Source organism: Rhodnius prolixus, unplaced genomic scaffold (assembly GCF_049639745.1).
Source record: "Rhodnius prolixus isolate KJV_2025 unplaced genomic scaffold, Rpr scaffold_8, whole genome shotgun sequence".
Lineage (NCBI taxonomy): Eukaryota > Metazoa > Arthropoda > Insecta > Hemiptera > Reduviidae > Rhodnius > Rhodnius prolixus.
Genome location: NW_027411593.1, coordinates 26,007,943 through 26,030,289, shown reverse-complemented (window position 1 = coordinate 26,030,289; position 22,347 = coordinate 26,007,943).

Here is a 22,347-nt window from a genome sequence, read left to right as displayed (position 1 = left end):
ATTAATACAACAGACTGAATTAAATATACAGTGAGTATACAATTTAGTAATACGTCAGAGTCACCTGATGCTTACAACAACAATGTACGTTAGGTTGTAGAATAGTGTTCATCGTTTTTAGTGAATGATTCATTGTTTCAAAAGGGAGGTGAACGAAGAAGATTATTGTCAATTCTGGAGTTTCCACATATCAACTATGTGATCCCTTCACACAAAGAAAAACAAACAATCGCACGACACCTACCAACATAACCAAAGTAATACGTCTCTTTACCAATTGTACAGTCACAAACTAATTAAAAACATTAAGTACTGTAAAACTCAACACACTAATCATTAAAACGCATTATGAAAACTTTTCTTGTATCTGAAAGACCGGACTGAAAATGATAACAACAATCAAATCTAATCTGCAAAATAGAATGCAAAGCATGACACAAAAAATATTATAGGCGAAACATCACAGTACTTGAAAGAAAAAGACTGTACCAACACTCTTACAACACAAAACTAAAAAAAAGAACACCACTACCCAGAAAATCATCTCACTTTCGATTTCTCAGACAAAAAGATACTTAAATCAGAGACAAACACATAAAAAATCATTATCTTGTACATTTAAACTAGCAGCCATTGCCTTTCGGTAAGAGTGGGCGTGGCTATAGAGGTGGTTTCCATGTAGGTTTCAACATCTGATTGGCCAGTACAAACGCCCATATATTCCACCTCTACCATTGCATTCTGATTGGTCAATTATTTATTTCATAGAAAAATATAGTTTAGACATTTTTTTGGTAATTTTTCCCTCGTAGATATTTGATAAATTATCCTAATGTGCAATACAAATTTTATAATGAAAGTACCTATTCAAATGTAATATTTAATAATTTATCTAATTTAAGTTTAAGGAAAAAAGAAAATTTGATAGATTTTTGAATGATTTTAGGGAAAACGAACGACAAAACAAAATTTGTTCATTTGTAGATCAGAAGAATTAAATTAAGTCTACCATGTTGTAATGTTAATTTGGTGGATAGCATTTTAATCAGAACTGGATTCCGATACTTTAGAATGGACATATTAAAGAGGAGATTGGTAAATTAATGCTGGGTAAACGCCAATCCGAGCAATAATGAATGGCAACCGTTTAGGAAAACCACCTAAATTCTATATCGTAACAATATAAAAGCTATCTCAATCAGAACATGATATTAAATCCCAAACAGTACATAATGAGCTTCCTTTTTCTTTGAAAATTACCAAAAAAATAAAATAACGTCTGAATATCACCACTCTCTTAACTGCAATTCACAAAGTTTAATCCCACAAATTTTCTTTTAACTCCAAAGATTTGAGTTATATTTAATCCTAATCACTTCAGAAGAAATCTTTCCATCCTCTTCAGAGAAGATTCCTTAGTCGAATCGTCCTGACAAAATGATTTTGACAAAAGTTATAGAACCACTTGTAATCAATTAGTACATCAGTTAACAAAATCGGAGCTAATTTAGAAAAAAATAAAAAATAAATAACTAACTGAAAAACTGTTCAACACAATAGAAGTAAAGAATGAAGAATTTCAGGAAGACTTTACGTCCAACTGTCGATTAGATGTCCTGGACGAAGGCAACTAGCAAACATAATTTATTGTAAATCTCTGATATTAATCATTAAATGAAAACACAAAGGCCTAGACAGAGAATCCTACCTAGTACCATCATACGTACATCTTAGCTTCGAGATCCTCGACTCTAACCTCATGGTTTCCGTGGGAGCCTATTCAGTAAAGTAGTATTTGTGTCGGACTATTTTGATCAAAAACTTAATATGTCAACTTTGTTGGCAACTTAGTGAAATATCTAATTTGAAAGTTCTGCGATCTATTGTTTTTTAGTTACGGTGGACACTATCACAAGTTTTCGAACTAAGGGAACCTGAAAATGGATATTTTCTGGGAAATGAATACAATAACTTCTCTTAATAGCATAGTATGAGAATGCAATAACAGCAAAATTGTCCCTGTTCTTCTATTTTTGGATGTAAATGCATTATTAATGTAATGGTTAACTAATTCAGGTACCTCTAAATAAAGGATATGTGTTATGTTTACATAATGAAGTGGGTGTGTACACGGCGACAGAGCAGCAAGGGAGTAGACAGGCTGAGTATCTAGATGAAGGATAGAGTAGTGGAGCGGATCTGAAGAGTGGGTGGAGATTGCATCTCTATTCAGCACCTGATCTCAGCGGTGCTAGCCACGTGTTCGACTCACTTCTCTTTTAAAGACTGTCCGTCACAATAAGGCCAACACTAGACAGCTAACTTTCAAATATTATCTTCTCCTAATGTTGTTAAGCAACTAACTAATCTAGACTAGTTCAATAATAAATTTATTGGGCATCGCAAACTTTCAATTTTTTTTAGTTAACCCTCAAAAAAAGGCACACCATTGGGAGTTATACAATCGAACGCATAGTGAACTCTGTTCTCCAAGCAGAAATCATCACCGCCATGAACTTTACTGCATCATCATCCCTTCCAAAACTATATTTAACTAAGTCTGTATAAAATAGGTTATTGATAAAACCAGACATAATGTATTAGGCTTCATGAAGATCGCGTATTTTCGAACAGAACTTAAAATAGTGTGTAAAAAAACGACTTTTTTAAATCAGGATTTCAATAAATCTCGTTGTTGTCCGCTGTTGTTCTTTCAAATCGGAATCGCGTACTGAATAGTAAACTATTTTCAATGAATAATACTGTTTTTACCTAAAAAAAATTACTAAGGTAAGTTCCTTTTTGCCATTGGTGAATATATCAGAAAAAATAATAAACGGTTGCTTAAACAAAAATACGAAAATAAAGACAATGAAACTGTGTTTTAAAATTATGTTTTAAGCTTAAATTTTATAATTTGCTGATTTAAATATCATCGACGTAAGATGCCAGGTAATTTCACGATATAATAACCATGTAAAATGAAATCGACTGTTTCAACGAATATTACCTAAGTTTGCGCATGATCAGCGGGTACAGGAAGCCACCTATGCGTAGTAGAACGGATAAAGCTATTTGTCCTTGATCCGTCAATTAATTCTCTCTGAGTATTATTGACTGTCCATCTGTAGCACATACTTTATTATTTCAATTTTTCCAATAGATATGAATTTAATTATTCGATGGATCTTGGGCGGAAATGTCCAGTTTCAAATTCACTGAAACCACTTCTGGTTTTAGAAACCACTACTCCAATTTCCTTCAAATTCTATAAAGATACCATCTGTCTGTTTTGAGCCTACCTGTTCATGTAACTCGCTTTAATGTTTATGTAGATTTGCTTTTACGAAGTTGGTTTCCATTTTAAGGTTTCTTACTGCTGGGGGTTCAAAGTTCGAAGTGTCAAAAGGAAGGGAAAGATAAAATTGTATAGTATTTATTTATCTTATAAAGACTCATAGCAAGAGTTTGACAAAAATGATTTATACATAGCTTAGTCAGTACAAAAAACAAGGCATAAATAATTTTTTTTAACACAAGAGTAAATAAAACATACAAAAACAAAAGTTATAAAACAAAGTTCTAAATACATATAAAACAAAAATAAGAACTCTTTTTTACAAAATTGAAAAAGCTTAATAAATTTATATACAAATATAAATACATATATACACAGTCCAATTTAGTTTCATCATTGATTGATGGCTAAGATTCCATTTTGTTTTCCAATGTGTTGTATATGTCAATAAAGATAATGTAATAAGGTGTCTAAAAGGGATGCGGTCCCTGTTTTTCCGCCAAAAAAGGTTCATAAAATAATAAAATTAGGTCAATTAAACATTCATGTTAAAGATATGCTTGTACAAGGCAACAATAGAAAGCATTACAATAGAGAAGTAATCTCAAGAGACATACAAAAATTGTGGAAAACGAGAATAACAATAATAATACCAAAAAAGCAAACAAACAAACAAAACTAGAAAAATCAATAACTGTATGGTAGTGTCCATAAATTTATAATAAATGGACTCGTAATTCTGTTTGTTTTTTATATCGTTGAATGTTATAAAAACAAACAATTCAGTTGGTAACCACTTTAGAGTTCGTCCACATACAGGGTACTGTTTTATATGTTACGGTAACTCTTGTAAAGGATATGACTCATCAGGGAAGTCCTAAATTCAATATGGCGAAGAAAATGGGCTATAGCTTTACATGGTTTAATGTTAGATGGTTCAGATTGGATTTCTCTTGGATTAATTAACAGTCTAAATATCGTAATTATAACCGATAATCATTCTTTAGTAACGCGGTAATTACTACTACATTCTTGAAGTGATTATTATAAAATTATGTGGTTATTAATTTTGCATAATTCTTTCACTTACTCATTAAATAGATCATATTTTTTTAAAACGATTCAAGAATTAGGATGTACAATATACGTTGCATGTAATGTTTTCATTAAAAATGTTAGTATCGCTGTTATGTGAAGACTCTAACAATTACGTAAGTTGTAAAACTGATTCTATAATAATATTTGAATCAGTTTAGATGTTTGAGGCTGTTTTTTTACAAGTATAAATATTAGGCGGACGTTTAACTACTAAGACTTAGTGAAACAGATTACTCAATAGTTGATGACTGATTATCACTGAAAGGTCTTAGGGACTGTAGCATTGTAATGCTGCAAAAAATGATCTTAAGGATACCGTGAGAAAATTAACAAAGCGAGCAATAAGTGCGATTCAGCGTCAAAATGTTTCATTTTTTTCAAATCTGATACGAACTGACATTCTCTCACTACGTTCCAACTCACAAATTACCTTCAAAATACGAATATTTGTGATTTATTTAAAAGGAATCGTACGTTTAATTAAATTTTTGGGAAAAAGTTTTCAGTAAAAGTGGTAGTTTCAAGTTGTTTTTAAACATAATTGAAGTTTAAATAAAATCGTTCTGCAAGATATTCTCCCTTGCTGCAAGATATTCTCCCTTGCTGCAAGATATTCTCCCTTGCTGCAAGATATTCTCCCTTGCTGCAAGATATTCTCCCTTGCTGCAAGATATTCTTAAAATACGGAAAATTGTATTTGGTTAGGAGGCAAAGTGGTTTCGATTAGCTGGTTTTCATCAACATTTAGTAAAAATTAGTTTCTAAATTTTTTACTTATTAATATTATACGAGTGTGAAGCTAGAAGAAAGAAACAGTAATGACTCATTGGTGGAGTCTAACCTCGCCTCTTTTAGGCTGGAAACATAATGGAGCGGCGAGCAAAGCGATAGCGAAGAGCAAAGCGGCGAAAACAAACACAAGTTAGCATATGGGACCGCGAATAGTGGGAGCAAAGCGAAGATAGAGCAACGCTAACCAAGAGTGCGTAGAGCAACGCGTTGTGACATGTTTGATTTCTTAGCTCTCATCGCCCTCAATTTTCTAGTTAAAATGGATCTTGCTGCATTTATTGGGTAGTTTTTTTTTTAAAGAAACCTCTGTGGGACCAAAAGGATCTTCTACAACACAACCGATTTGTGTTGGGTAAGAAATGGGACAGGATTAATGGGGCTAACATTGAAATTCGTCCTTTTCTTGATTAACATGCCTTCAACTCAGGTTAGTATGAAATTAAATGTAGAAATAGACATTCGAAAATACGCATAAAACTTGCCAGGATGCTCCCGAAGTTGTTAGTACAAGTGATGGAATTCACCAAGTTCATGTCTAGCCATGTTTATATCATGAACATTGCAGCTCCTGCTTCTAAGCTGCTGTAAATACCAAATTTTCAAGGAAGAATTTTCATATAGAAATAATTTCTCCATCTTGTCTCGTCGAAAGAAGAACGCGACTAAACTCGTCACTATGTGCATGCGACTCTTTGATCTGAAGCAGCTATCATCGCCGCTTAGCTCGCCGCTCCACTATGTTTCCAGCCTTAGCGAATCATCTCAGACAAATATTTCAATTATAAGTTATTAATCTATATACGCACAATTAGCACACTAAGTTTCAATAAAATTGTGTGAGCTGTTTTTAAAACAATCCTAAATAACTAAAATTTAGTAAATGTTTCACAATCAGTGAAAAGGTGGACCGATTTTGAACCAAACCTTCCTGTAAGCATCTCTGCTGGCACTTAAAATAAATATCAAATTTGTATTTTCTGCGACTTTTAATTTTAGTGTTAAAATGGATCACATAGATACAAACAGACAAAAATACCACTTTTTGGAACCCAGAACGTGTCCTCAAGACGAATATTTGCCGTGAAAAGTCAAAATAGAAAATGAAAACTTCTTTTTTAACTTTTTAAAGTAAAAGGAAGCAAAAACGGGATAAACTTAAAAATCATGACACGGAAAATAAAATTACTGCGTAATACCGCGATCGCATCAAACGGAGCACCAAAAACAGGTCCTTAAAATCAAAGTCCTTCCAATAAGATTGGCCTTATTCTCAATGTAATCTAATACAGGCTTATTGTACTAACTATTGTTGCTTTTAGAAAGATAAACTTCTCGTTTTCAGGAGGCTGAAGGTTTTTCTTAACAATTGTTGGCCATTAGTCTCTTCCTCTGGTCTCTCAGCGAATATTAAGAATACAGGAAGTGTGGCAAAAAGGGTCTTTAGATCCTTTGTGTGAATGAGATTGAATAAGAATCATTGGATAGAATAAAGAGGCGTGGGTTTAGTTACGAGGGCAAAGAAAGGCATTGGTGGACTTCCCTGAAGGTACAAGACTAGCATACTATCCAGGATCATAGTCAATAATGTAGAACTATTTTCAGCTAAAATTGGGCTGATGCCAATTTAATCATCTATAGAAGATGCTTATAAAGCAAAGGAAAAGTTTATATGTTGAACGGTATTAAGCTATAGAACTAAAAGGGAAATGAAAGTTAAAAAACTGTAGCGACTTTAATGCTAGAATTGGAAGTGATTTTTGAAATGTTCAAGGAGCGATGATGAAGTAGAAACTCCTATTGCTAAAAATGGTCCGAAATAGATAATTTTTTCCTATAACCATAAGCTGAAAAATAAAATTTCTTTCCTCGCCGATTTAATAAGAGAATAATGTTTTTAGATTATTTTATTTACGAGAGCAAAACCCACCAACTATAATGGAACTAATGTAATTAGAGGAGCGGAGTTCAATGATTCGAAAGTAAAAAAAAGAATCTAAGATCAATAGATAAAAGGAACAAATGCCAATTAGCTCTTGCGAAACAATACCAAAACTGAATGTGTTTGCAGATTCAGATAGCATCTGGGAAGGTATCAGTCATTCTGAATACTGTAAAAGAAATATGAAGCTCACCAAGATGGTAAACGCCAAATGGAAGAGTTCTGATTGGAAGGACAAATAAGTGAAAAAAAAAGCTGTCATAGGACTTTATTCTTCATAAGACAGAAGAATAAATAAGACAATGTTAGACTTAGAAATAAAGCTAAATAGACAGAGAACTACAAAGGAAAATTGGGGCGTTTTTTGGAATTATCTGTAGGATAGATGCAAAAAGAAAGAAACAAATGAGCTTTTGGAATGTGATCAAAATTATTAAGAGGAAAAAATACCAAGTTCTTTTAGAAATGTAAAATGGAAAAATAGAAAATTACTCTCAGATACTAAAGAAATTGTTTATGCATAGTATAAATAATATGATAACAGATATCACTAAATGAAGATCAGCTGAAGAAGAACAAGGAATACAGGTTTTTGCAGTGGAAGGCAACAGATTACTGTGACGATCAAACAGATAAACCAATATGGTAAAAGAAAGTAGAACTGGCTTCTAATAGATAAGATCAACTCCGAAGAAGACTTCAAATAGATTGAAAACATAGATCTTGATTTCGTAAAATATGAAGAAGGACTTGGAGCTGATTAAGAAATTGCATTCAATCTTTACAATGAAATGAAACGAGAAAAGAATACTAAAATAGTGTGGTTTGAAGTTACTATGCATTAACTAAAAAAGTGTGATGTGACTTTTTGTTACTATAATTCTTAAACTTCTGACTTGAATATTTTTTAAAATTCCGAAATTTTTGAAACTTAAAACTGTACATTATTCTGAAATAATAGCTTATAGGTTATAGGAAAATCTAGCTTCTTTCACGAGTTCTGCACGGATTAAAATTTTGGAATTTTATTCTGATCAAATTATAGATCTATCAGCATGTATTCTAGAAAGAAAGTTCATATAAAATAGTCGGAGCCATTTACGAGAAATCTAACTCCCCCAAATTTTCTGAAAAAATGTTACATGTTATAAATTGTAGAATAATAAGTTTGTAATTACTTTGGGAGTTTAAAGAAATTGCAGAAGCCGACGGTAAAATTGGTTCTGTACGAGGGTCGTTTGAAAAGTCCGTGCAAAGTCAGAGAGATAGCACCACTGGCGCGTATCGAGGTTATGTTTAGTTAGTAGCATCTCTTGGAAGAACGCACACCAAGTTTCAGCCAGATCGGTCTATTTCTTTGTGTTTGGCATTCGTTTGAATCGAGGAAGTCGAGTGATTTTCAAAAAATGGACGAAAAAGAATTTCGTGTGTTGATTAAACACTACTTTATGAAAGGCAAAACGCCTCAGGAGACTAAAGAGAAGTTTGATAAACATTATGGTGACTCTGCACCTTCGATTAGAACAGTTTATAAGTGGTTTCAAAATTTTCGGAGCGGCCATATGGGCAGAAGTGACGCTGAACGTTCTGGACGCCCTGTTGAGGTTACTACTCCAGAAATCATTGATAAAATCCATGATATGGTGATGGATGACAGAAGAGTGAAGGTGCGTGAAATTGCTAGTGCTGTGGGCATCTCGAATGAACGGGTACATAATATTTTGCATCAACATTTGGACATGACAAAGCTATCCGCAAGATGGGTGCCGCGATTGCTCACGCTTGACCAAAAACGAAATCGTGTGAAGTGTTGCAAGTACGGTTTGCAGCTGTTCCAGAAGAATCCGCAGGACTTTAAGCGTCGTTTCGTCACTGTGGATGAAACATGGATACATCACTACACTCCTGAGACCAAGGGGGAATCTGCGCCAAAAAAGGCGAAGACCGTTCTTTCGGCCGGAAAGATTATGGCGACTGTCTTTTGGGATTCGCAAGGAATAATCCTCATCGACTATCTGGAAAAGGGTAAAACTATTACAGGTGCATATTATTCATCGTTATTGGACCGTTTGAAAACCGAGCCGCAAGAAAAACGCCCACGATTGGCCCACAAAAAAGTCCTTTTCCATCACGACAACGCACCAGCTCACACCTCAGCAGCTGTAGTCGCAAAATTAATGGAAATAGGGTTCCAACTCGTTTCACATCCCCCCTATTCTCCAGACTCGGCTCCCTCGGACTACTATTTGTTCCCCAATATGAAGAAATGGCTGGCGGGAAAAAGATTTTATTCAAACGAGGAGGTAATTGCAGAAACGAATGGCTATTTTTCAGACTTGGACAAATCCTATTATTCGGAAGGGATCAACAAACTAGAGCAGCGTTGGACGAAGTGTATAAGCCTAAAAGGAGACTATGTTGAAAAATAAAAAAGGTTTACCCCAAAAAATTAAGTAGTTTTTATTTTTGCACGGACTTTTCAAACGACCCTCGTAGAGTGGTTCTTTTGGCTAGCTGATTTTTATAAAATTTGGAAATTCAGTCTCAATTTGTTACTTCTTTTTTTTTTAAATTATTATACTGGCAGCAAACATCTGAAACAAGGATCTTCAACCTGAGTTCCGCGGAACCCTAGGGTTCCCTGGAATAGACAGGGGTTCCGCAAGTGATCACTATTTGCTCACCCAAAACGCACGTGAAATGGAAATCATCTATACAAGGAATTTTTCATATAAGAACGGAGAAGTGGACTGCCTTATTAAAATATTAGATTAATATATTAGATTAATATAATATTTAAGTAAAAATTACAATATTAATACAAATTGGATATAAAAAAAGAGTTGATTGTAAAAAATAAATATTCTCTAGATAAAATAAAATTTTGAAATTCGGTAAAAGTCACGTGCTTCAAATATACCAATCAAGACGCATTAATTATTATAAAATTTAATAGTTAATTATTCATAAAATGTATTCTAGAAAATAAATAAAATAAATCTATGCGCTTAAATCTTTAGCAGAGCTAGCAAAGAAATATGAATGTATTTAAAAGTTACAGCCGATTAGAATGAATGCAAGAAAATGATTAGAGAAGGATTACGTGATTTTACTTTCGGTTAAGCTATAAGGATGGCAGGAAAATAATTTAGCAAATTTGAGTAGAAAAAAGCCTTGATAAACTATTTTATCTGCTACTTAAACATGAGGTTCCTTCAAGAAAGACCATGAGCTCGAAGGGTTCCTGAAAGTGTAAAAGGTTGAAGAGCCCTTCTCTAAGGGGAAACCTACCCGCCTTTCTCATAGAATTACCCTTAATCGATTTTTTTGTTTCTGTATAACCGTTTTAGACAAAAGTTATAGATCGATGTAGGTACGATTAGCTCGCTAAGTTAAAAATAATAATAAAAAGGATGTTATTACGGTAAAAATCATAAAATCATCTGTTTCATAAAATGATACTTTCGGGTAACCAAAACCTTATGGTGGCACCCTCTGTTAGAACTTAAGCTAGTAACCAAATTGTACCGAGTGGGGGAGAAAGATTGAGAGTGAGATATCAATTTGGAGATACAATTTTTTCGATTCTCCAAATGAATATTTTCGATAACAACTCAAAATAAAAAAATCTTTGAAAACAATTCCCCCCTCTCTGATACTTAATAGAGTTAGAGAAGGTCAAAAATGAAAAATTCATTTGGTGCATTGCTATTTCCTGTTGCGTAATATTCATTAAATTAATTTCTGCTTTTACTGTTAGCGATAATAATGGTTAAAGTTTAGTGCAGTAACACACTTTATTTAAACGGAAATAAACTAAATATTTTTAAAATTTAGCTATCTAAAATTAGCTTGAAGTTACAAAGAGTGGGAATAGGGGAAATGTACGGCGATAATGAGTGGACACATCTCTTTGCTGACAAATTCATGCACAGCTGGTAAGACAGGCAAAACGGAAGTGGAATACAATGAAATAACGGAAGTGGCGTGGGTTGGCTCCTATTAACATATAATGACAGCTCTAAGGGCTTGGCAAGATTCCCTCTTATTGCTTTTGGTCTCTTACACTACAACACTCTTTCTATTACACATACACACACACACACGAGCTGTGCGCATGTGTGCTTCGTGTGCGCGTCTGAGAGTGAGGAGGGTGAGGAGGCTGCGCTGTGACACAATCCCTCCACCCTCTCTTGGGAAAAGATAGTCTAGTTTTCCGAAGACTCTACAATTATTCGGCGAAAAATGGACCAACGTTATTTGTGTTTGTTCTTATTTATTTTCTCTTATTCTACTGTAATAAGAGAAAATATTTGAACACCATTTTTACGTCCTTTGAATCCGAAAAGGTGGTGATATTGTGAACCATCTCGAAACGCTTAATTTTTTTACTTAGGTTAGATGCTAATGGAGGATTTCATACTTTAAAACTTTAAACCTAAAAATCAACAAGAACAAAAATCTACTAAATTCCTTATTCTCACCAGATTAGTTGACATAATTAAAATGGTGGAAATTGGATGACAGTTTAGTTTATAGATTAGAAATTCGCTCTTTGATTGGTTAAAAATAATTCAAATGGTGGAAATCAATTGGAAGTTGCGTTTATAAAGGAAATTATTAATGTAATGCTCACTTGATTGGTTAGAATAAAAGAAATGACGCAAATTGATTGGTACACCCATAAAACTGTAAGGCGCCACAGTAGCCGAGCGGTTATAGGCGAGGTCACACAAAGCTATGAAGTATTGTGGTACTGGGTTCAATTCCCCAGTCTAAGGCTTGGATTTTATTTAACCAGTTAAGCGTGGAATTTACTTTTTAAAAACACCCCTCACAGTGTGAGGAATCAAAATCAGACAATGACGTGTAAACACGTCGAACGCAGGGCAAAACAACCAAAAGTTTACAACGTCATAATAGTTACTGCAAGCGACTTTTTCTACAATCTCTAGGGCTTGAGATTATAGAGCATTCTGTGTATTTCAAAATCTTGCACCGCTTCACGTATGCATTGCCTCTAGTTAACTAGGGACGCAAGAGCTTTTTTACAAGGAAGAAAAGAGCTTTGAATTCTGTGCAAAATGAAATCATGCTCGGTCTGAATCTCTATCTAAAAGGTAAAAACGACATTGCACAAGGGTTGAGAGATACTATTTGTGTGCGTAATTCCCAATCTCTAATGCGGAGACCAAACATCTACCAACCACTTATCATTTGGCTGATTCCCACCGCAGTTCTATTGGTAAGATAAAGGAAACATCCCGCCAATTAATATTCTTATTGTATTTTATTAAAATTTCGCGTTTTTATAGTTAATGGCAATTTTATATTTTTTACAACGAGTATACACGTCGAACACACTTAACTGGATAATAGTTAATATGAGAATTTAATTGTGAAGTATGCATGCTAGTCGCCTCCGTCCATGACACCTAATTTGGTAGTTGAACGTAAAGTCTGCCTATAAAAATAGGCATTACTTTACTTTACTACTTACTTTTATAAATCTGTATGAAATTCTCCCAGTTATAGTTGTATTTATTCAATAGAAAAGCCGTGGGACTACAAGATAAGTAATGCTGTGTCGTTACTCTCTGGTGAAACAAAACACAATCCCGGAGTGAACACAATAAGATATGTAAGACAATAAAGACAGTGTATTAGAAAGATAATAGCTAATGGGTTGTAATACGATTGTAAAAGGAGGAGGGATCGCTCTGAGAACGGAATGAGATCTTTATTAATGGAGAGAACGACCTTACATAAGAAGTGAATGAAAGAGGAGAAGGCAATAAGAAATGAATAAAACGTGTTCCAGTGTAAGTGTTATAGAATGAATTACAGAACTAGTTCCATTATTACAACTACTGTAATCATCGTAAACTATTATGCCAAGAAATACTATATTTTCTTTAACTAAACAACACTTCCTTGTCTCGTTCGTACTTTCCACCAACTAGTTTATTGTTGTTAAGCTACTTTTTAAATTATGCTAACACCTTATATTCTTTTTAATTCTAGAACTCATTTCATATTTGATTAATTCCATAAATCTTCTTTTTTTTATTGCCTTATATTTTTTTTTTAAATCAAAAAGTGGTGGGAAGTTGTTTGGCCACTTCATCAAATATCTTTGCATCCCTGCAGGCATCTCAGCCTAGCAACCAAAATAATCCGCTCCACAAGGTGAAATCCTGCAGTGATTCCCGGTGATTATATTTATAACTTAGCATTGTAGTTATCCAGTAAAAAGTAGAAGAGCAAGTAGGAGCAAAAAAGTGTTAATAAAGGAGCATCAAAGCAGAGAATTTAGAGTCTAAATCACGCCAGTTCTCAGAAATAGATAAAGCAACAATTAATTAACAATCATTAATATGCAAATCCTTCTTTTTTCACAGGTTTGCTCGTTCGATTGCAATGCAGACCTACAAGGTTTAAATGACGTTTCCAGAGTTTAAAAGATATTCCTAGGGCTTAAAAGATGTTTCCAGTATTTTAGAGACGTTGCTAGGATTTAAAGAATAATGGTCAGGTTTTTGCTACTATGGTTACGTTGCCTCGCTCAACACAGGATGTCCAACAAGAGGCCATCGATAGTAGCCTAACTTCATGTAGCCATGTATCCCAGCCTAGAAATGTAATTTAAATACTTACTGCTTCTTGACTTTCGCCACTGAGAGGAATGGAGAATGTTGGACAGGTATTTACCGCCTAAATAAAGCATGATTTCATTTAGATGCCATAATTTGAAGTGCACCAATCAATTAAAAACTTACTAATGATTCAATCACAATAGTGCTAACAGAAATCGAGTCAAACTATAATCAACGGAAATCTTAATAAACTTTAATAAATTACTTTTATATTTTTTTTGACGATATTCGATTTAGATTTTATTATAAATATTTACGAGCTGTCTAAGAATTGGGAACTTCACTGATTATTTGCAACATATCACTAGACTATTTGATTGTAACTTCAAGTTTTCAAATTACGGTCTTAGATAATATAACACTTGTTTTTTTGTTTTATTTCATTGCACACCTCAAAAGGAAAATAACAGACTACCTTACGTCTTTCATTTTCTTCCCCAGATAATTATACTTCAGCGGGACTTAGATACCTCTTCATCATAAAAGGGCCACTACAATTTGGGGGAACTTCACCAGCAAACACCCTTATAATAGGATAAAATAACCTGGCAAAACTCCAGTATTGGCTCCACTATCCATTCTGTCTTATATATTTCTGACACCAGTACTTCTTTAACAGTTTAGATGAGATCCATTGAAAGAGGTTTACAAAAGCAAGTTATCCGTAAAGTAAATAAGTTGTCTGAATAAAAAAAAGAAGATTGGCTCTGACGTAGCAGGAGAATCTTGCAAACCTGTTGCTCTAGAGGTGTAACCTGTTGCTTTCATCGTACAAGATGTGACATTTCATTGATATTAGAAAACCAACCTTGGGTGACGTCATTTTAAAATTTATTGGCATTAACATTTTCTAGATTGAAACTTTAATTTGTTAGTTTTAAATTTAGTTAGTATAAGATTGTTTAAATTGATAATTAATTTAAATACAGGGTGACCAGAGTTATATGCTCCACCCACTTTTTTTCTTAACGGCGGGAAATTTCGAAAAAATAAAAAATACGTATTTAATCATTTTTAGTCTAGTTTATTTTCAGTGATTGACCCATTTTTTTAAACCCTTGTATCTCGAGATACAGCATCCAACTTTTGTTTTTCAAATGGAACGTTATATTTTTTGTTGCATATTTTTGTAGCATTTGAGCTCCTAAAAACAACAAAAAAATTTTTTTTGAAATCGGTTAGGTTATTCAAAAGTTATGGTAATTTAAAATCTAAAAAACAAATTTCAGTTTACTGTCAAAATTACGTTATTTTTCTTAAAAAATCTGTTCAAACTGGGCACAATCAACGGATAGGCAAGCCAAAACTCTGGACTCCCACGCTTTGCTTTTAGCAGCAATTGTGGTGGCGAAGTCAAGATCTTGGCAGGCTAAAGTTATTCGACGATCAGGTTGTTTTTTCTACAAACGTTTGGTGTGGAGTTATAGGAAATCAACTAATCGGCCCATATTTCTACAGAGAGAACTTAACTGGTGCGCAAGGTATCCAACTTTTTTTTAAGAGACATTTTGCCAGTTCTGCTAGAAGATGTTCATCTACAACGTCGGCTAGATATGTATTTTCAACAAAATGGTTGCCCGACACATAATGCGAGAATAGTTCGAGGTTACCTGGACAGAAATTTCCATGAAAAGTGCTTAGGGACTCATTGTCCCATCTAATGGCCACTTCGATCTCCGGACTTAACCCAAATGGACTATATTTTGTGGGGATACCTAAAAAAATAAAGTGTAAAGTATCCTTAATCCCGTGGCTTCAGTCGATGTTCTAAAAAGTCGAATAACTCTAGCCTGCCTAGATCTTGACTTCGCCACATACGTGCTGCCTACAAGAAAAGCGTGGGAGTCCAGAGTTTCGGCTGGCCTATCCGTTGATTGTGCCCAGTTTGAACAGATTCTTTAAAAAAAATAACGTAATTTTGACAGTAAACTGAAATTTGTTTTTCATATTTTAAATTACCATAACTTTTGAAAAACCTAACCGATTTTAAAAAATTTTTGTTGTTTTTAGGAGCTCAAATGCTACAAAAATATGCAACAAAAAATATAACGTTCCATTTGAAAAACAAAAGTTGGATGCTGTATCTCGAGATACAAGGGTTTAAAAAAATGGGTCAATCACTGAAAATAAACTAGACTAAAAATTATTAAATACGTGTTATTTAATAATTATTAAATTTCCCGCCGTTAAAAAAAAAGTGGGTGGAGCATATAACTCTGGTCCCCTGTATAATTAATTAATTAAATATTTAAAACAAACTTTTTATTGTTTGTTGATAATAATTTTCAGAAAGCAGAGTAACATGGTACTTTTTTAGATGTTTATCGTATCTTCCATACTTTTTGTCTGGTTGCCAATGCAGTCAATAATGCAATAATATTGCAATACAATATTTTGATTGTTAGAAAATGGCTTTCTTTCACGGGCATTTTTCAGAGTCCTGATTGGTTTCCTTGCTGAGGCGGTTATGGTTGTATTTGACATTTTTCTCTGTGATTGAGCTCAAACCAGACTTTTTATTTTAGAGTCTGTGAATAGAAGGTGGCTACCAGATAGAACTAAAAAGCTACGGGATGCGAGAAAATCAGTTTCAAGGTCTCTGGTCAGATAGCTATGTTGCAGAATTTCGGGTTCATCCCGATAAGGTTACCATTACTTGGATTGATCCTTATCCAGCATTAAACTACCAATCATCCTTTCAGCTAAATATTTATTTATAATTTATCAAATACCTAAAAATTAATTTAATCTAAACTATATTTTTCCATTCAATTATAAACAACTAATCAGAATGCAGAGATAGATGTGGAAAATATGAGTGAATGGTCTGGCCAATCAGAAACTGAATCTTTCACGACGACCACGCCTATAGCCGTGCCCTCTTCTATCTGATGGCAATGGCTTCTAGTTGAAATGAGTGTGCTTTATAACACTTAGAGAGTTTTAAATGAAATTATTCTTATTCTTATTCTATTCTTATGAAATTATTATTATTAATGAAAGTTGAGAATAAATGAAAATCCATTTACAGTTAGTTTTTTTTACCAGTTTTTCGAAAATGGCTCCAACAATTTCTTTTAAACATTATTTTAAAGATTTATAAACCTATTTACAGCCATTTAACATTTTTAGAAGAAAAAATTAATAATTTTTTCCAGACATACATCATTCGAAGTCTATATCATGACACCTCAGGTGGCTTTTTAGCCCAAACCCGGCCTTTGGACGTGTTGCGGATAAATCCATCTGCCCATCGCCACACACTGTAATGGCTGCAAAAACTGTAAGGGCAGCAAGCTCTATTCGGAATACGAGACTTCTGCAAGAGACAACCGCTTAGCCAATCATATTCTTTGTAATTACTGATTGTTCATTAACGCCTCTTGTCTGCGCATAGTGCATCACTCTATTGTTCATAATAACTAGAAATATTTTCTCTTCAATCATTAATTAGGTATTTTTTTTTTTGGCAATGTAAAAGGATATTTCTTCTTTAAAATCCCGGTTTTTGTTGCAAAAAAGCGTACTTGCTTTGTGATGATATTAGACCTACAAAAACGACCTTAATTTAATGTAAAACTTTTTTTCTAAATTATAAAAGTAAATTGCCAATCATTGCACGTAATAAATTAGCAATTGGCTAGGAATATAGAATAGGAAGATCTATAGCAAATCTAAACTTTATTCTGCACGCTAAGAATATTAAACAATTTGCTAGCAAGCGATGGAATGCATTTTTAATTAATTAATTCTTGATACAAAGACAATTTCCTATTGTTATTTTGTAATTAATCTAAGATAACTTCAATTAAGGAATACATAAAGTAAATTATTCAAGTAACAAAAGCTGTAATAATTTTATTTATAGTTCGAACTTTTGTCATTACTATGTAGTATTCCTGCGGAAGAAATACTGATTTTTTTGAACTATTAAAAGTTATTTTTTTCGATTCTATTAACCTCATCTATGGGCTTTCGATCCCTCGTCTTTCTTCATTCCTGCAACGCCACTGCAACCTAGATCTTCCTCAATACCCCTTGCAATTCATTCATTGGGTAACTTAAACTCCGGCCCGAAACAGTTTAGCTATATCTCTTTGATTACCATTTCAGCTGCCTTAACATTTAGATCCTGTCTTGAACTTTTTTAAGTCTCATCTTTACTGTACGTCATGTCTGAATGTAATGTGTGAAGAAGCGCTTTGCACTTTACCTGACGGAAAATCAAGCTGGGGCGGTGAAGTTGATCGCCCGCTCGTGGTGCCCCCTGCGTAATCTAAACGATCAACAGGGAACACTAACCTGGATTGGTCAGACCATCAGACCGTCTCAGGAAGTAGGTGTTTAGCCGCTTACCAAACTCCTGAAGGTGCTCAGGGCAAGTGTAGAGGCCTAAAGGAGACAAATCTCTTCATTATACTAGGGAACTGTGGGCCAATCATCCACATCTCCGAAATCAAACAGATTACAAGAAACAGAAAAAGGAAAAGCCGGACTCTGTCCGGACTCTCTGAGGACGAAAAGGTAAGGAAAAAGAATCTCCACACCGCAATGTAGATGAAGTAAGTAACATTCTGTTTTATTAGGCATAAAATTATTGAACAAAACCGTGATATTAACTTGGTTTTATGTTATTTACCTTAAAATACAAAGACAACTAATGCTGAATTGTAGAATTCCCATCCCTATCAGACATAATAAATATACATTAGTAACCAGCGCAGTTTGGAAACCTTGTTATTTTGTGTAATACCTAGTTACCAAAAACCGGGTCTCTAAACTAATTACTCCATGAAATGAACAAATCGCTTAATATCCCAGTACTTTTTCCGTTATTTGTTACTTTACTACAACTTTTGTTACTTCCATTTATATTTGCATTACGTTCCAACTCTTGGAGACAGTTATTAAATCAATTTTACGGAACATCTGCCTACACATATACTCGTATACTGATATTCCCTTGTAACACTTGCCTTTGCTGTATATCTGTTTACTCTATAGCAAAAACCCGAATGTTTTTATTTGCAACCAATCAATTAAATGGTTTTTACAAAACAAACAAAATCTTTATTTGCACTGATATGGACAAGTGTTTACTCGTAACAGCCAAACATTAGATCCAAACATCCATAACGTATTACGCCCTATGTATCTGATCAATATCTCTTTTGTAGGCTCTTTTAAGTAACAAAAAATTGCAATTACTTTCAAAGTATAAATTTTTATCAATGAAATGTAACATTTTATTTATTTATTTTTTTAATTTATCAAAATTGATTCTAAATATTTGTTTGTTTAAACTTGACTATATGTATTTTATGCGTAAATTATTAAAAAGATCCTGATCGGATCTGGCATTGTGCTTGCTCAGGAAGCTAAATATCATCCTCTTATTCACTTAGTTCTTAACCTTAATTCCTGTATGTCCAATAGATATTACTGAGCAGCATCAACACCGCTAGGTAGATGAGGGGACTAAGTAGGTAAATATAGCTGCTGATTAACTTAAGACCCAAGCGCGTCAATATCTGAAGACACGGGGACTCATAGCTTTTGTCAGTGCACTGCCTGTCTCCAGATTGTGTTTTTTTCCATTATAGGTAAGACACCGCTAGTGAGCTGTAAGAAGCTTCTAGGAAAAGAAAATGTAAGGGCCAACTACTGGATTCGAAGCCGGGATCTCCGCGTGGGAATCTAGAATGCTAAGCACTCAACTAATTCTCTCGCTATCTATTAGATTTTGATTTTGTCAATACTTATTAATATCTCTTATACTTTTTATGTCTTTAAAAGAGACTATGTTAAGAACGTTTTCAAGAGTTTGTTCATGAGGCATTGTCGATTCAAAGGGCACCTTAAAGAGGTAGGACTATCGATAGATGGCTCTTGCTGTATTGGTGGGGTTTTCAAATCCTGACTCTTGTTGCCTTTACAACATCTCCATACCCTTTTTCAAAAAGTTGAAATACAATCCTGAAGCCTTAATATATCATCATTTTGGCGCCTACTGTGTTACATTAAATATTTGATTGAACTCACTTATTGCAGATTGTTATTTGTAACATTACCGCAATCACTATTCCTCCTCTTCAGAAATCTCTACTCTTCAGATTTCAAATGACGCAAAGTCAGGATTCCAGCTAATCTCTTTTTTTCCTTTTTTCTGGAATTGGCTTTCGCCATACAGCCAGCATCGTCTAGGTGCTTATCACTAGATTATCACTCACTCTCCATTCTTACTTACAAATACTCGTACATTCGCTTCACACATTCATCCCTCTACTATATACAACTATTTACATACAAACTTACAATTAATGGATAGATCAGTACTCTATATTTCTGCCACCCTTATAGCTTAACCTGAATTAAAATCACGTAACCCTTCTCTAATCATTTTCTTCCATTCATTCCAATTGGCTATAACTTTTAAATACACTCATATTTCTTTGCTAGCTCTGCTACAGATTCAAGCACAAAGATGTTGGAGGAAAATATTATGTCTTCGTAGCGAAAGGCGTCAAACATTTGATTCCTTTCTACTACATAACGTGGACATGTCATTATTATATGTTTGAAATCCTCCTCCTCATCGCAATCCACGCAAAGAGGAGAAGACCCAGCTAATCTCTTTCGATGTAGTATTAAATCTTTTTTGAGAATCCAGCTGTTGTTCGCAAACACAATTAATCATCAGTAACTGCCATCGTTGTGAGCTGTAATTGGCTATTTTTTCTTAGCAGAATTGAAATTTACCTTTTGGGTATTTTTTTTTTTTTTGCACAATCCTGATGTGAAAAAGGACATCCCTGCCTTTTAGCGACGTTGCTTCAACTTAACTTAGTTATAAAATACTAAAACTGATATGCATCACAGAACAGATAGAACGTAGAATGGAGGTTATAAATCAATTCCATTAGAACAGCCTTCCATGTATGTCATTGTTTATGCAACGACTACATTGTATTAGTAATATGTAAATGTGAAATGAATATGTGGGATGGTATAAGACAAAAAGAAGTTAGTACTCGTAACTATTATAATCGTAACTATTCGCACGATTAATATCAGTTTGCTTACAACCTGCCACAAACTAGAAATTTCTGAGATTATACGATTTTAATAACTCTAAAATACTCAACAGTTAGAAACAAACACAATAACACATATAAGTAAAACATTTAGTATTTTCTATCCCATAAAAGTGCTGCATCTCCTTCGGGTTTAGGCTAATTCGCAAAAACCACATTCTCGCAATCTGAAATGCAATAAATTTTAGCTGTAGCTCTATTCAATTATACTAGTAATTAATATGAGAACTTTGTAGCAAAATTGCCTTTACCATTCGCCTCCAACAACAAATTAGGTAGTTGGACGTAAAGCTCTGAAATAAAGCCTGAAAATCTAGAGCAGTTAGTCTTGTATTGACTTATGGAACCTGCGAGACTCACTTAAAGAAATTGTAAAGGGTGCAAAACATGTTCTTAAGGTTTACCATTGATGCTGTCAAGATACCTGTTGCTAATTTGCAGAAAATAACTACGTTCAATATGTGTGAGACCTATTGAAGGAAATTCATCATAATTACTTCCAACACATCACACTTAGCACAATTGATTATTAATATAGCTAATTATTATGTAAATGAGCTCCAAAAACTAAACAAATTAAACATTTTTCTGTTCACCAACTTAATTTGGTACAACTAGGAGCTGTGTTTTTGGTCACATTTTCCAGCATAACTAGAACTTCAAGAAAAATGTAATTAAGAACAATTTTATTATTATTATTATTTATTGAACAACAATTTTATTATTTTGTATATATTTATGGCGCATCAATACCTGAGGTTATTGGCGATCGGAGTTATGTTTTTCATTGCACTGTAGGCCTCCGGACAGTGTTCTCTCATTACAGACATCACTGTCCATCACCGGACAGTGAGCTGTAAGAAGCTCCTAGGAAGAGAAAATCTAAGGGTCAGCAGCTGGATTCGAACCCGGGACCTCCGCGTGGGAGTCCAGTACACTAACCACATTAATCCATTCCCTCTTTTTTTAATTTTATTATTATTATTATTACTATTTTCAGTAAGATAATGAGGTCATTTTGCTTATTATTAGATGTTATGGTCTCTTTTAAGACCACAAAGTTATTTTGATAAAATAACGTAAGAAAACATTTAATGTACTTTTGATTGGTTCAATTAAATTTCCTATAACCCCATCCTCTTAGGAGAGGAGGCCAATTTTTTGATGGGAAAAAGTCGTGAATCATTAAACAATTCTTAATTATAGGAACATTTTTTACAAAAATATTTGTAACCTTTTTTAATAGTGATGGAGGCAGGTGATTACTACTTTTAACTCGGTTCAGTGAAGTAGCAAATACAATGAGAAGCAAGAAGCATTTCAATTTTACGCAAGCATAATGCATTATGCAGCGAAGTCACAAGACGTTAAATGAAGATCTGTGGAAGTAAGAAAGGGAAGGTATTGCAATCGTGGCGTATTCGTTAGTTTATGTTCTCTTTGCCTTTTTAGGGAGAAGTGTTGTAATCG